The following is a 14147-nucleotide window of genomic DNA, read 5'->3' as shown; positions in this document are numbered from 1 at the left end:
TGACTTCGCTCTTTAATCCACAGCAACTACCTGGCAATAATGAAATCAGACTTGCCATATAATACAGGCTTCTAGTTTAACCCATTACTCTCTGCTCCAGAGCCAATCCTACCGACAACAGCTAGAAGGCATGGTTTCGTTCCGAGCCCAGAGTTTCCACCTTAAAATGAGTAAAGAAATGATAGAGGGAGAGGCAGATGTTCCAAATAGGCTCAGAGAGTAGTAAGATGATGCACAGGGACACTGCAAGGGCAATATCGAGCATCCCTTTTACTACAGCTCCCCTCTGCATCTGTCCCGCTGTGGAGAGGCCTCAGCTTTATCTTCTATGTCATAGGCTTTATAGTGCAATAGTGTCATAAAATAAGTCCATTGTTTGTCTTGACAGATCCAAGAACTCAATCACTAACACATTGGTCAATGCTAGACTGGATTGAATATAAATCACATCAATATGACAACATAGGAAAACCCCATTGAGGAATTTAGTGAAACGGATGTAGTCGTTGTAACCTCTGTTTGAGGTATATTTGTGCTCTGCTATGGCATTAGGTTATATCACCCCATATTTAGGTTGTGGGTTGTGAATATGAATGATTTGTTACATATAACAGAAAAGCAAATCCTGCCTAAGGCAGCATAATACACTATAATATAAATACCTTAACAGCACAGCTGTGGTTGACTAGTCTGACTTTTCAGCCAGCTACACACAAATGCTAATTCATATGAACCTGAATTTGGAACGTTCTCATAAGTGCGTTTCATCAGCATTAGTACTCTATACTACTCACACATCTTCTATTCCCTTTAATGGCTAGAAGCCACATCTAATTTCCCTTCATTAAATGGAAGAAGTCATTAGGAAATCGCTTAGTTTATCTGTACAGAATTTGCCAGTTGTAGCTGTGTATCAAATTCAGATACAGTAGCTTATCTAGAATTCCTCCTTAATGCATCTGACATGTTGACTCCGAAGACAAAAGGCAACCTTTATAGTTGCCTTTACAGGTATGAGTGCATGCACGGAAGGAGCAGAGCACATACACAAGTAGAAGTAGTCATGAAAAGAGTGCAATGAAGAGCTGACATTCTGCATTCTGAATAATAGAACCAATTATGCAGAATGAAATATTTTATATTGTTGGCTATAAAAATATAAATGTCACATTAAAACACGGATGAATGACTAATCTATGTAGTATAGCCAATATTTTCTATTAGTTTAAAGTCTTTTTATGTTAAGTGTCTTTAAACCTTTTGGAGTTTTCCCACTGGGCACAGACATCAGTTAAACGTCTAGTTTTGATATGTCTTTGATTGAGTTGTCAATTAACATGACTTCAACGTAAAAATCAACACACATCTTAACCATGTAATTGGTTTTAGGTTTAAAAAAAAGACAAACATTCCTGAAATATTTTTTTACGTTGATGACTTTTTACAAATCCAATCAGTTTTCCACGTTGATTCAATGTCATCACATCGAATGTTTTGGTTGAAATGATGTGGAAACAACGTTGATTCAACTAGTTTTTGGCCCAGTGGGTACCTTGCTCGACAAACAAAATCCCCCAAAATTGATTTAAAGATGAATGTAAATGTCTGTATGAATCATTTTATCTTTTATACGTGCACCACTTCCCAAAAGGTATATAGGTGAGAATGCGCCGTGATGTAAAGAAAAATACTTCCTGGCTTCAATGGTATCTGGGAGCAATCCCCACTTTCCAAAGTAATCGCTGAGGTGCCAGGTTGGAGTCGTGCTATAATCCTGGTACTAACCTTTCTCTAGGCTCAGGGAGGTAGGCCTCTCCATCGGACCTACTACAAGCTGTTTAGCCTTCCATTTATTTTTAGATTGCTTCTACCAGAGAATACAGGTAAACGTTTAGTCACAATCCAACTGCAAGACAAAAAAAAAAACGGGCACAATCATTCATACTGTACGCTACAGTATCTCCATATAACACAACAACTCATTCAACACAATATAACATAATGTCATTATTCCTATAACCTTGGTACATCAAACTCAATGTGCATTAAGATAATTAACAGATAATAGACTCGATACAACTAGAAGGGATTCAGTCAAACGTATCTTACAGTCAGATGTGACCGCAGGTGTGTGGCCAAACTGTATCCAGCGAAAACATGGTGACTGTTGGCAGCGGTTGAAGAATTTCTGTTGGGTAGGCTATGTCCTGGGTTAACTCCTCGAATCTATGTTTATTGACATACTGTAAATACTGACTAGTGATTAGACTTAATATGTGAGCCAAATTAAATACTGAAGCGACTGGCCACCAAACATAGGCAGCATAAACAGATGGCCGCCCTCATTCGAGTTCCCAAGAACGATAAGGCTTCATGCCACAATGTCTACCGCTCTGTAGCACTCACATCTGTAATCATGAAGTGTTTTGAGAGGCTGGTTATGGCATACATCAACTCCATCATCCCAGACACCACTCCAATTTGCATACCGTCCCAACAGATCCATAAACGACACAATCTCAATTGCACTCGACACTGCCCTCACCCACCTAGGTAAGAGGATTACCTTCGTGAGAATGCTGTTTATTGACTACAGCTCAGCGTTCAACATCATTGTCCCCTCCAAGCACATCATCAAGCTTAGGACTCTGGGACTGAACACAGCCCTCTGCAACTGGATCCTGGACTTCCTGACGGGCTGATCCCAGGTGGTGAGGGTAGGCAACATCACCTCCGCCATGCTGACCCTCAACACGGGGGCCCCACAGAGGTGTGTGCTTTGTCCTCTCCTGTACTCCCTGTTCACCCATGACTACGTGGCCACGCACGACTCCAACACCATCCTCAAGTAGGGCTCCCGAGTGGCGCAGATGTCTAATGTACTGCATCTCAGTGCTAGAGGCATCACTACAAACCCTGGTTTGATTCCAGGCTGTATCACAACCGGCCGTGATTGGGTGTCCCATAGGGCGGAACACAAATGACCCAGCATCTTCCGGGTTAGGGTTTAGTTGGGGCCGGCTGCCATTGTAAATAATAAGTTGTTCTTAACTGACTTGCCTAGTTAAATAAAGGTTAACTAAAAAAGGTTAAAAGTTTGCTGACAACACGACGGTGATATGCCTGATCACCTGCGATGATGAGACAGCCTACAGGGAGGAGGTCAGTGACCTGGCAATGTGGTGCCAGGACAAGAACTTCTCCCACAACGTCAGAAAGACAAAGGAGCTGGTCATGGTCTACAGGATAGCACCTCCCTAGATCGCATGGCACTACAGAGGGTGATGCAGACAGCCCAGGACATCAGGGGCCGAGCTCCCTGCTATCAGCTAATGGGGATTCTAATAAAATACCAAATATCAAAATCCAGCACCTCCAAATCAGGCAATGTGAAAGGAAGGCCCGGAAAGTCAATAAAGACTCCAGCCACCCAACCCATAGACTCCGCTTCCGTATGGCAAGCGGTACCGGTGCATCAAGTCTGACACCAAAAGGTTCCTGAACAGCTTCTATCCCCAAGCCATAAAACTGCTAAATAGCTAACAAAATGGCTACACAGACTCTCTGAGTTGATCCTTGTATTTTATTTGTATTTTTGCAGTCTATGTACACTCACAGGGCCCAATACACTCATGCACACTGACACTCTAACTAACACAAACACTCACTCCATCATTTGCTCACATACACATAACATGCACATACATTTATACTGACTCTACACACACGCACTCACATACAATCAACATATACACTGCTGCTACTCTGTTTATCATTTTTCCTGATGTCTAGTCACCTTACCCCTATACAGTTGAAATTGGAAGTTTACATGCACTTAGGTTGGAGTCATTAAAACTTGTTTTTTAACCACTCCACACATTTCTTGTTAACAAACTATAGTTTTGGAAAGTCAGGTTAGGACATCTACTTTATGCATAACACAAGTAATGTTTCCAACAATTGTTTACAGACAGTGGGTCAGAGGTTTACATACACTAAGTTGACTGTGCCTTTAAACAGCTTGGAAAATTCCAGAAAATTATGTAATGGCTTTAGAAGCTTCTGATAAGCTAATTGAATTACTTGAGTAAATTGGAGGTTTACCTGTGGATGTTTTTCAAGGCCTACCTTCAAACTCAGTGCCTCTTTGCCTGACATCATGGGAAAATCAAAAGAAATCTGCCAAGACCCCAGAAAAAATTGTAGACCTCCACAAGTCTGTTTCATCCTTGGGAGCAATTTCCAAACACCTGAAGGTACCACATTTATCTGTACAAACAATAGTATGCAAGTATAAACACCACGGGACCATGCAGCCGTTATACCGCTCAGAAAGGAGACGCATTCGGTCTCCTACAGATTAAAGTACTTTGGTGCGAAAAGTGCAAATCAATCCCAGAACAACAGCAAAGCACCTTGTGAAGATGCTGGAGGAAACAGGTACAAAAGTATCTATATCCACAGTAAAACGAGTCCTATATCAACATAACCTGAAAGGTCGCTCCAAAACCGCCATAAAAATGCCTACGGTTTGCAATTGCACATGGGGACAAAGGTCGTACTTTTTGGAGAAATGCCCTCTGGTCTGATGAAATAAAAATAGAACTGTTTGCCCATAATGACTAATGTTATTTTTGTGGAAAAAGGTGAGGCTTGCAAGCTGAAGAACACCATTCCAACCGTGAAGCATGGGGGTGGCAGCATCATGTTGTGGGGGTGTTTTGCTGCAGGAGGGACTGGTGCACTTCACAAAATAGATGGCATCATGAGGTAGGAAAATTATGTGGATATATTGAAGCAACATCTCAAGACATCAGTTAAAGCTTGGTGGCAAATGGGTCTTCCAAGTGGACAATGATCCCAAGCATACTGTCACGAACCTTGCCGAAGATGGTGCCTCTTCCTGTTCGGGTGGTGCTCGGCGGTCGTCGTCGCCGGCCTATTAGCTACCATCGATTCCCTTTCTGTTTGTTTTGGGTTATTGGGTAATTGGGTACACCTGTTTTGTATTAGGGTATTTAAGGGCACTAGGCCCGCTGGGTATTTGTGCGGGCTTGTTTGTGTTACTCTGTGTTTGATGGTGTGAGTTATTCGTATATTTATTCTCCGGACTATTTTGTCCTGTTGTTTGGACTGGCAACTTATATACGCCCTGTGTGTTGGCGTGACTGTTTTGTTGCGCTGGGGAATAAATTGAAAGAAAGACTGAACCCGGCTCTCTGCGCCTGATTCCACCCACCACTCCTAGTTGATCGTAACACATACTTCCAAAGTTGTGGCAAAATGGCTTTAAGGACAACAAAGTCAAGGTATTGGAGTGGCCATCACAAAGCCCTGACTTCAATCACATTGAAGATTTGTGGGAAGATCTGAAAAAGCATGTGCGAGCAAGGTGGCCGACAAACCTGACTCAGTTACACCAGCTCTGTCATGAGGAATGGGCCAAAATTCACCCAACTTATTTGTGGGAAGTTTGAGGAAGGCTATCCAAAATGTTTGACTCAAGTTAAACAATTTAAAGGCAATGCTACCAAATACTAATTGAGTGAATGTAAACTTCTGACCCACTGGGAATGTGATGAAAGAAATAAAAGCTGAAATAAATCATTCTCTCTACTATTATTCTGACATTTCAGGTTCTTAAAATAAAGTGGTGATCCTAATTGACCCAAGACAGGGAATGTTTACTAGGATTAAATGTCAGGAATTGTGAAAAACTGAGTTTAAATGTATTTGGCTAAGGTGTATGTAAACTTCTGACTTCAGCTGTACATATCTACCTCTATCACTCCACTATCCCTGCCCATTGTAAATATGCTACTGGAACTGACTGACCCTGTATATAGTATGCTTACTTACTTTCTCGTGTTCTTATTTCTTGTGTGTTTTTGTTCTACCTTATGTTATTTGTAATATTACATTGCTATTGATTACTGCATTGTTGGGTTTAGAGCTGTCAAGAAAGGCATTTCACTGGACTTGTGCATGTGACATTAAAACTTAGAACTTGAAACCAGTGTTTCATATAGGCCTCTAGTATCTATTGCACACAACTATGAGCTGCTAACGTGCTTCAGATATTTTTCTTCATCTGCAAGCTGTTGCCTTGACATCAAGACCACGAGGAGGCCAGCAAAAATGGCAACTCATTTGTCTCCTTTATCGTTCACTGACCTCAAATGACACCCCTTTTGTTTTCTCTATCTTTCACCATGCATATTAGCCCTGTCCTGTTCATCAACAAAAACTGAGGAGGGGCCTTGACCTCAGTGACCTACACCCCCAGCCTTCTCCTCCATGTTTCATTAATTCAATCAGGTTATCCTCTTTCACATGGAGTTGACAGAAACCCCATGGTAAGCTACTGGTCTCAATGTGCTTTTTTAGCCTAAGTGCTGGTATGTTTTTTCTCTCTTGTCAACACATTATGGAATTATCATGGACAATTGTCATGGCTGATAAGGAGTTAGCAAGAGACGGGCACTCAGGCTAAAGTGTTTTAGTCTTCTTACTTGAAAAATGTACTGTGAACTCAGGAACAATGAAAAGACTCCAGGGAGGGAAGTAAACCCAAGGCTATAGACATGATATAGCACAGATTATTTCAAACATAATTCCCATGCATCATGACGTTTTAGTAGCTTGTTGTGTAGGCAAAAACATTTAGGCATTTCATAGCATCTGCATATTTCCTACTGTAGCCGACCATAAACCACATTGAAAGTCCAATTTGAGTTGCTCAGTCTGTTATCAAAATATACAATCCCAAATCAGTCTAACAGAGCAACTAAGGCTACTTGCTCGACCTCTTTCGTGGACGGGTGCTGTTGATTGACGGATTCTACCGGGTAGTCCTACTTTTCGCGCATGTGCTGCTGTCCATGGTGCTCAAAGGTTATCCGCACTAGACTAAACGCAGAAATGGCAGTGGGTCTATCAGAAATGCGCGATATCCTCCCTCCAGAGTGTCTACTCGTGTGAATGGCACTGATTTATCCTCCATTATTTCACAAGAGATAGAAATCTAACGTTTATGCCATTACTCACATAAGAGTGTAGTCCAACTAACTATTCAAATCATACTCGCCTTAGGGGTATATCACTTAGCCAACTGTAAATCATGTTCAATTTCATGACAAAATATGCATGTTGACCTGGGTTACTCATGCAGGCAAATGTATGATATGATTTAGGAAAGTTGAGATAGGACTTAAATTAATAAAAGCGCTAGGAATTGCTGTTTTGCCGACTACCCCAACGAAATGGTACAAAAGCAACGTTCTATATCAGCAAGCAACACTAAGTGATTGAGGTAAAATAGATTACATATGTGTTAACTTAACCAATCAAACAGATGAGTATTGAGAATGTATGACCAATATCGTATTTATACCGGCAGCCAATAAATGACACATTTATGACATCTGCTTGACTATTGCCACAACCTTGACACGCATCTAGCTGACTGACTTCTGTATGTTTACGCATTTCTGCGTCTCGTCCATAAGAAGGTCCACCCTGAGAGGCGCGCTGAGGGAAAGTATATAGAGATATGTCCACACAACAGAAAAGGAGCAAGGTGTACGGATACATTCGAAAATGAATGACTTGATTAGGCTAATATGTTGGATATGAATATGAATATGGCCGCATGCGATGATACAGGAGTGCATCAAACAAGTTACCTTATCAATGGTAGATATGACGTACAACTGCTGTCGCCATATTGGAGGCTTCAATTATTTCCATGGAGAAGGCGCTCTCATAGCAAAATCTCCGCCCAGCCCAGCGAGTCTGGTAGAACCAACACCCTCAAGCCACCCTTCCCATTCACATACACGACAGTAGGCTATAGCCAAGCGCCCACAACCACTGCTTGCATCACGCCTCGATTTTTCTGAATAAAAAAAATGGGCTAAGTTGTAGAATGATTAGAGAAGTGTGACACATTTAGCGCGTCGGCGACACTATAAATAATGTAGACCTACCTATACATTGTGATGACTTTAAACAGACTGGTTACGATTTATAGCCTATAAATACATGTATATGGAAGAGTTATGACAGGCCTATGTCGCAGATAAATGCATACAAACATGTTTTGCTCGTGGGATAAAGTAAAATCGTTCTTTACTGGTATATGTTCAATTCGCATAGTCTTTATATGGCAATAATCATATTACAGCCTATCTAGTCCCAGGTGATGAAGTGTTGGCTACAGTAGGCTATTTGTCCGTCTGTTCCAACGTCGCTAGCCTTATTGCCACTCTGTTGACATTAATCTAACAGGTTGGAATACCTGGAAGTGACACCCAATTATAAACACCATTGATGGGTCAGCTGAAACAATTCTGCAGCAGCAGACGGGACACTATATTATGATCACAGTGATCAATAACATTCGATTCATATATCCGCTCTAACAAGGTTAAACTAGGCTACAGTAGGGCGCATTATATTTTGTGTTGAACTATATTCTCTATGGGAGATTGGACATGCCGAAAGAACAATGTTTTCAGAGGTTAGAGGGGTTGGGTTAAATGCGAAAAGACACATTTCAGCTGAATACATTCAGTTGGACAACTGACTAGGTATCCCCTTTCCTTTCCCCTTATATTTCCTCCCTGATCCAGGGTTTGATCCATTGACCTTATAAGAATAAGGTTTGATCACACAAATCTGTAACAACTAGCAGGATCATAGTATTATCTGCTCAAGAGCTTATTTCACCCAACAAGAATGACCTTTAAAACCTACGCCACAGTTGTTTTTTAAATTAATAAAATACAGATCTGTAAAATCTGGTAATCCCCTGTCAAAATGACAAGATGCCCATAGTACGGATTCGCCTAAACTACATTATCTGAGTATATAATAAGGCCTATCATAATTATTTGAATAGGTCAGCTATAGGTTACACATCATGGAATATTATGTTACCAATAACGGATCATTATTGTATCAGGGCCCTCCAGGCATCTTCTTTACCCACATTTTTCCATCAGCCTTGCAATGCTTCACTTTTGAAAAATAGTGACAGCCCCCACTCCGTTTTCACCTGAGACATTAAAGATAGTAGAAATACATATTTTTGAGAGATTTATTTAAATTACGCAATCATTTCCCACCTTTGGGAAGCCCTAGGGCATCCTTTCCCATCCCCTATACTTACCATTCGTTTTTCATCCAAGGCAGGTAAAGACAATAATCGCTAGGCACTTCTTGATGTTGCTTTCTCCCGAGTAAGGTGATTGAAGGACACATGTGTATACTTGACTAAGTCAAATGTGTTTTCTTCTTTCGATTTAGTATTTCCCAGAGATGGACAACAAAAAATCACAGGAGAGCGTGATTAACTTGTTGCCACAGTCGTCTTGTTCAGAGCATTCTGTTGCGCTTCCGGTTGTTACCGGGAACTAATGACGGCAGAGATTCGGGGTTGTGTGCGTGATCAGAAATAATGTCTGTCTGTGGTCGTGGATATCGGGAAGAGATAATGGACAGCCTACAGTTTAGTATCACTGAAATTGTGATTATTTGTAGGCATACCTACTGTAACACATTGAAGAACATTCTAAAAGTGTTAGTCATCTCTGGATGTTGGTGAAGTATGGGGGTAGTTTCTGATACACACAGTGCGTGACTGTGGTAATACGATGTCAGAGTGTGTTTTTCTCATTGTGAAAATGCCGAAGGCTTCACAACACATACACATTGTCACTACAATGTGTGCATCAATTAAAAAAACACATTGTGGCACTAGACAGTTTCATATCATATTAGTATAAAATAACAGCTTTCTGTGTGATTTCTTAGTATTTTAAAACATTTTTATTCGAGGAAATCTGTGACAAATAAGAAGGCAGAGAAATGCACATATTAACAAGTGTGAATATTGCCCTCTGTCGTTCTAGCCCCAAAATACCCCCAGACTATATGCTTTCAAGTGTTCTGATGGCACCTGGTGGCTGCAGGCAGCATTGTTCAGGGATCTAATCCACTGCACTGCTCTTTGTACATATCATTCATGTGCTGAAATGCAGCAACCATCAATTCTGTGTTTCCAGAAAAAAAAGCTTTATTTTATTGAACATCTTTGTAGTTTTCCATTCAACATGAGAGGATCTCTTTAGTCTGATCCTGACTAGAGGTGTATGAGTGAAGGGAGTACATATAGATTGATGTTACAATGGGGAAAAATGGGTAAATTGGTCAATTCCAATGAGACTCATTTTTAATTAACTTAATTTAGATGAATCTCTACAGGTTTTGTTTTCTGGGTAAATTCATTGTGTTGCCAAATGGGTCCACGCTGATGTATGACTAACAAACCGCTGTGGGACATTTACAGACTTCCCTGTTAAATGTTTTTCCCTGGAGCCTTTTTTTCATTTCGGCACATTGCTGGGTTCATGTTGCTATAGCACGGTTGGCCAGTGTGTGAGTTTCCACCCTAACCCACTTCTCTGAATCATCATTAACTACACTGACGGGTTCAGTAATTTCTAGAACATCAGTGCTCAAAGACAGGGATCCTAATGGATGGTGCCCTAGTGAGCCAGCGTTTGTCGGAGTGCCAGATAGCCAGACAATGGGTGCGTTCCCCTGCCTAGACATTGCTGCCGAATACCCAGATTTTACAATGCCTGGACAAGTATTCTACTTATCAGCTAACCGTATCATATGTTACAGCAATCTGTCAGCTGGTGACACAGTCGATGATGTGGCACGCAACCATTGGTTGATGCATGCAACATCTGAGCAGGGGGACGTGACCAATGTGGCCCAGACTGAACTAATACAACCCTGGGCAGCACAGCATGCATCATGGGAAAGCAAGTGTGTGCTGGGACACTTTGAAACGTGCAGTGAGGTGTGTGTTTTTAACTGCTTTAAATGTTCCAAATCATTTAACTGATTCACACTCTTAAAAATAAAGGCGCAAGTTGGAACCAAAAAGGGTTCTTGAGAGCGACGCCATATGGAACCATTTTTGGGTCTCCAAAGAACCATGAATGGGATGTTCCTTTAAAGAACCCTACCAACATAAAAAAAAAAACACAATATGAATATCAAGAGCTCCAAATAACCATTATTGGTTACACAAGGATCCAGCATAAAAAGTTCTAGTTCTATCCATTATTGGTTCTACAAAGAACCCTAGCCCTAACCCTAATCCAACCGTTTGTAGCAAAGCATTGATGGTTCTTTGTGGATCTCTAAAAGTTTCTGTGTAGAACCTAAATCAAAAGTTTCTTTAAGATATGGTGGTTCTTCAGCAATTTTGTTAAAATACATTGATCCTTTCAAATGTGTTGAAATAATAATCAATAATGACTAAACAAATGTCAAATGTACCAATAGTTTATTATACAACCAAAAAGTACAAAACAAAGTCGAATCTACAATTTCAAACAAAGTACCATTTCCATTCATTTCAAAGTACAATTTAAAACAATGTAATTGTTCAATGATAGAGGTACAGTATAATCTAAGAACATGAGCCCATCCAGTATGTGACAGGACATGGTAGTAAATCGGAAAGGGCCATCACTTTAACATCGTTAAACCTTTGTAATTTAAGAACATGATCTTCCAATCCATTATCGTTACATTTCTCTCGTCAGACATTCTGTTGATTTATTGTTCCTGACAGATTAGGATAAATCATTTGACAGCAGACCACACACAGACACAATACAGAGAAAAACAAGTGAGCGAGTAAAGAGTGAGTGAACCATGAGAATAAATGTCCCAAGGGACTGTACACACATGTGTCCTTTTGAATACACCCATATAGGCTTATCGAGGTGCCTTTGCTGGGTGTGCAGAACGCAAAGTGAATTGAACCTTTTTCAATTAGAGAACCTAAGTGTAGAGCCCTGCACTAATGGCTCAAAAAAAAGTCATGAGCGTTCCAAAATGTCGTGACGACAATTCTTATTTCACTTACCTCATCGACCACAAACAACTGTGCTGGATCGTCTTTGAGGAGAAATGGCAGCAGGAAAATGGTTCCGCTGACCGTCTGGCCTGAAAAACAGAATTAAACATCTTAATTCATCGCATCTCCGATATTATTATTGAACATCGTTTTAATTCTCTCTGCTCAAGCTTGAATGAGCATCCCCTTTTGCGCCACCTAGGTTGGCCACCACCAAACTACTGTATCATAGACAAATCAGTGGACCCCTAGCAGCTGCCCACTTCAGGCTGAACTTCAAGAGTAATACTGTCACGAATCCCGCCGAAGGTGGTTCCTCTTCCTGTCCGGGCGGCGCTCCGCGGTCGTCGTCGCCGGCCTACTAGCTGCCACCGATCCCCTTTTCTGTTTCAGTTTGTTTTGTCTGACTAGTCTCATCTGTTTCTTGTTTGGGTTTTTATCTGGGCTATTTAAACCAGGTATGTCCGCCTGCATTTTGTGCAGGCTTGTTGTTCTGTTCATGTGTGTGTGGATTCTCGTGGACTCTTTGGTCCTGCTTTTGGGATGGTTTAAGTGATGCGCCTTAGTGTTTGACGTTACCGTTACTTGTTGTTCTGGAATAAACGATCACGATTGAACTACCTCTGCGCTCTGCTCCTGACTCCTCCACCCACTACTCCTAGAAGCCGTGACAAATACAGTTTCTAAATTGCTAAAACACTAAAACCCATTGGCTGAACAAAGTTCTCAGTTACCTGGACTCATTTAGCTAATTATGCAGTCTGTTGTCAATACCTTAACATTTCACATGGTAAAACACAATTTGCAGATCTCACTTAGAATTTTCAGCAAAACTAAACACATTCTCATTCTCAAAACACATTCTGCACTCTAATGCACATGTCATCCATACTGGTAAACACAGGTGGAAACAATAAAATACAAATAGAGAAGACATGTCATTGATTGAACACAACCACTCAAAATTGATTTAACCTGTTTCAAATGATGTGACACAACCAATATAAGCCAGTTCAGAGAGGTTGTTGAAGGTGGGTAGGAGAAACAATGTGAGAGGACGAGTGCGTATGCGAAGTGGGCGACGAGGAGGGCAAGGAAGAGGACGAAGAGGAAGAGGGAGACAAAGAGTGGAAATATCTGATGAAATTCGAGCAACAGTTATAGACCATGTTCTTATCCATGGACTGACAATGAGGGAAGCAGGACTTAGAGTGCAACCCAATTTGAGCCGATGTTCTGTGTCCACCATAGTAAGGACATTCAGAGAAGAGAACAGGTACAGTATACTACTGTATTTTTGTAATTGCAAATTTACTGTACTACACTATATGCAGCTGTTTCAATATACATTTGTAAAGTTAATCACTGTATGTATTGCACTGGATGAATATGTTTTGTAACTGCACAACTACTTTTTGTAGAATTGCAAGGCTGCCACATGCAGGTGGAAGGACAGCTATATTCACTCGGGAGCAAGAGGCCGTTATAGTTGGCATGGTCCTTCAAGATAATGCAATATGACTCAGAGAAATCCAGGAACGAGTGATACAAGACAACACACACTTCCAGGGAATCAACAGTGTGAGCATTTCCACAATTGACCGTGTCCTCCATCGTAACAGGATGCGAACGAAACAAGTATACAGAGTACCTCTTGAGCGCAACTCACCAAGGGTTAAAGAACTGCGAGCTCAGTATGTGCAAGTCAGTGTACATTCAGAAACATTTACTGTAATTCAGATTGTCTACAGTACTATGTGAATGACATTATTCATCAGTACATACAATGTATGTGAATCAGAAGCCTAATTGTACTCTACAGTATAGCACTGTCTCTGTACGACTGACAAAATCCTACATACAGTATATTGTATTTCTACACAGACAATATTTGACTTGGAATCCTTGGACAGACCCCATGTGTTCATCTTTGTCGATGAAGCAGGCTTCAATCTAACAAAGAGAAGGAGAGGCCGAAACATGATTGGACAGCAGGCCATTGTTGAAGTCCCTGGTCAATGAGGTGGCAATGTCATGATCTGTGCTGCTATCAGCAACCATGGTGTTCTACATCACCATGTTACACTCGGGCCATATAACACCCAGCACCTTCTAAGATTTATTGCCAATCTAAGAGATATTTTATTTGAGCAGCAGGTTCAAGAGCAGCAGGGTCAAGAGCTAAATGAGAATCCCATTCCCA

The 14147-nt window shown here is 41.0% G+C and overlaps 1 protein-coding gene across 1 annotated transcript in view; it reads right to left on the bottom strand.

Moving 5' to 3' along the window:
• Nucleotides 1–9369, bottom strand: part of scn1laa (sodium channel, voltage-gated, type I-like, alpha) — a 50239-nt gene extending 40870 nt beyond the window's left edge. The window contains exon 1 of the mRNA XM_029685828.2: nucleotides 9173–9369. The gene's annotated coding sequence lies outside the window, so the exon portion shown is untranslated. The remainder of the gene's footprint in view (nucleotides 1–9172) is intronic.
• Between the last annotated feature and the right edge of the window lie 4778 nt (nucleotides 9370–14147).

Source organism: Oncorhynchus nerka, linkage group LG1, assembly GCF_034236695.1.
Source record: "Oncorhynchus nerka isolate Pitt River linkage group LG1, Oner_Uvic_2.0, whole genome shotgun sequence".
Classification (NCBI taxonomy): Eukaryota; Metazoa; Chordata; class Actinopteri; order Salmoniformes; family Salmonidae; genus Oncorhynchus; species Oncorhynchus nerka.
The sequence above is the reverse complement of the archived record's forward strand: the minus strand, read 5'-3'. Positions and strand labels throughout refer to the sequence as shown.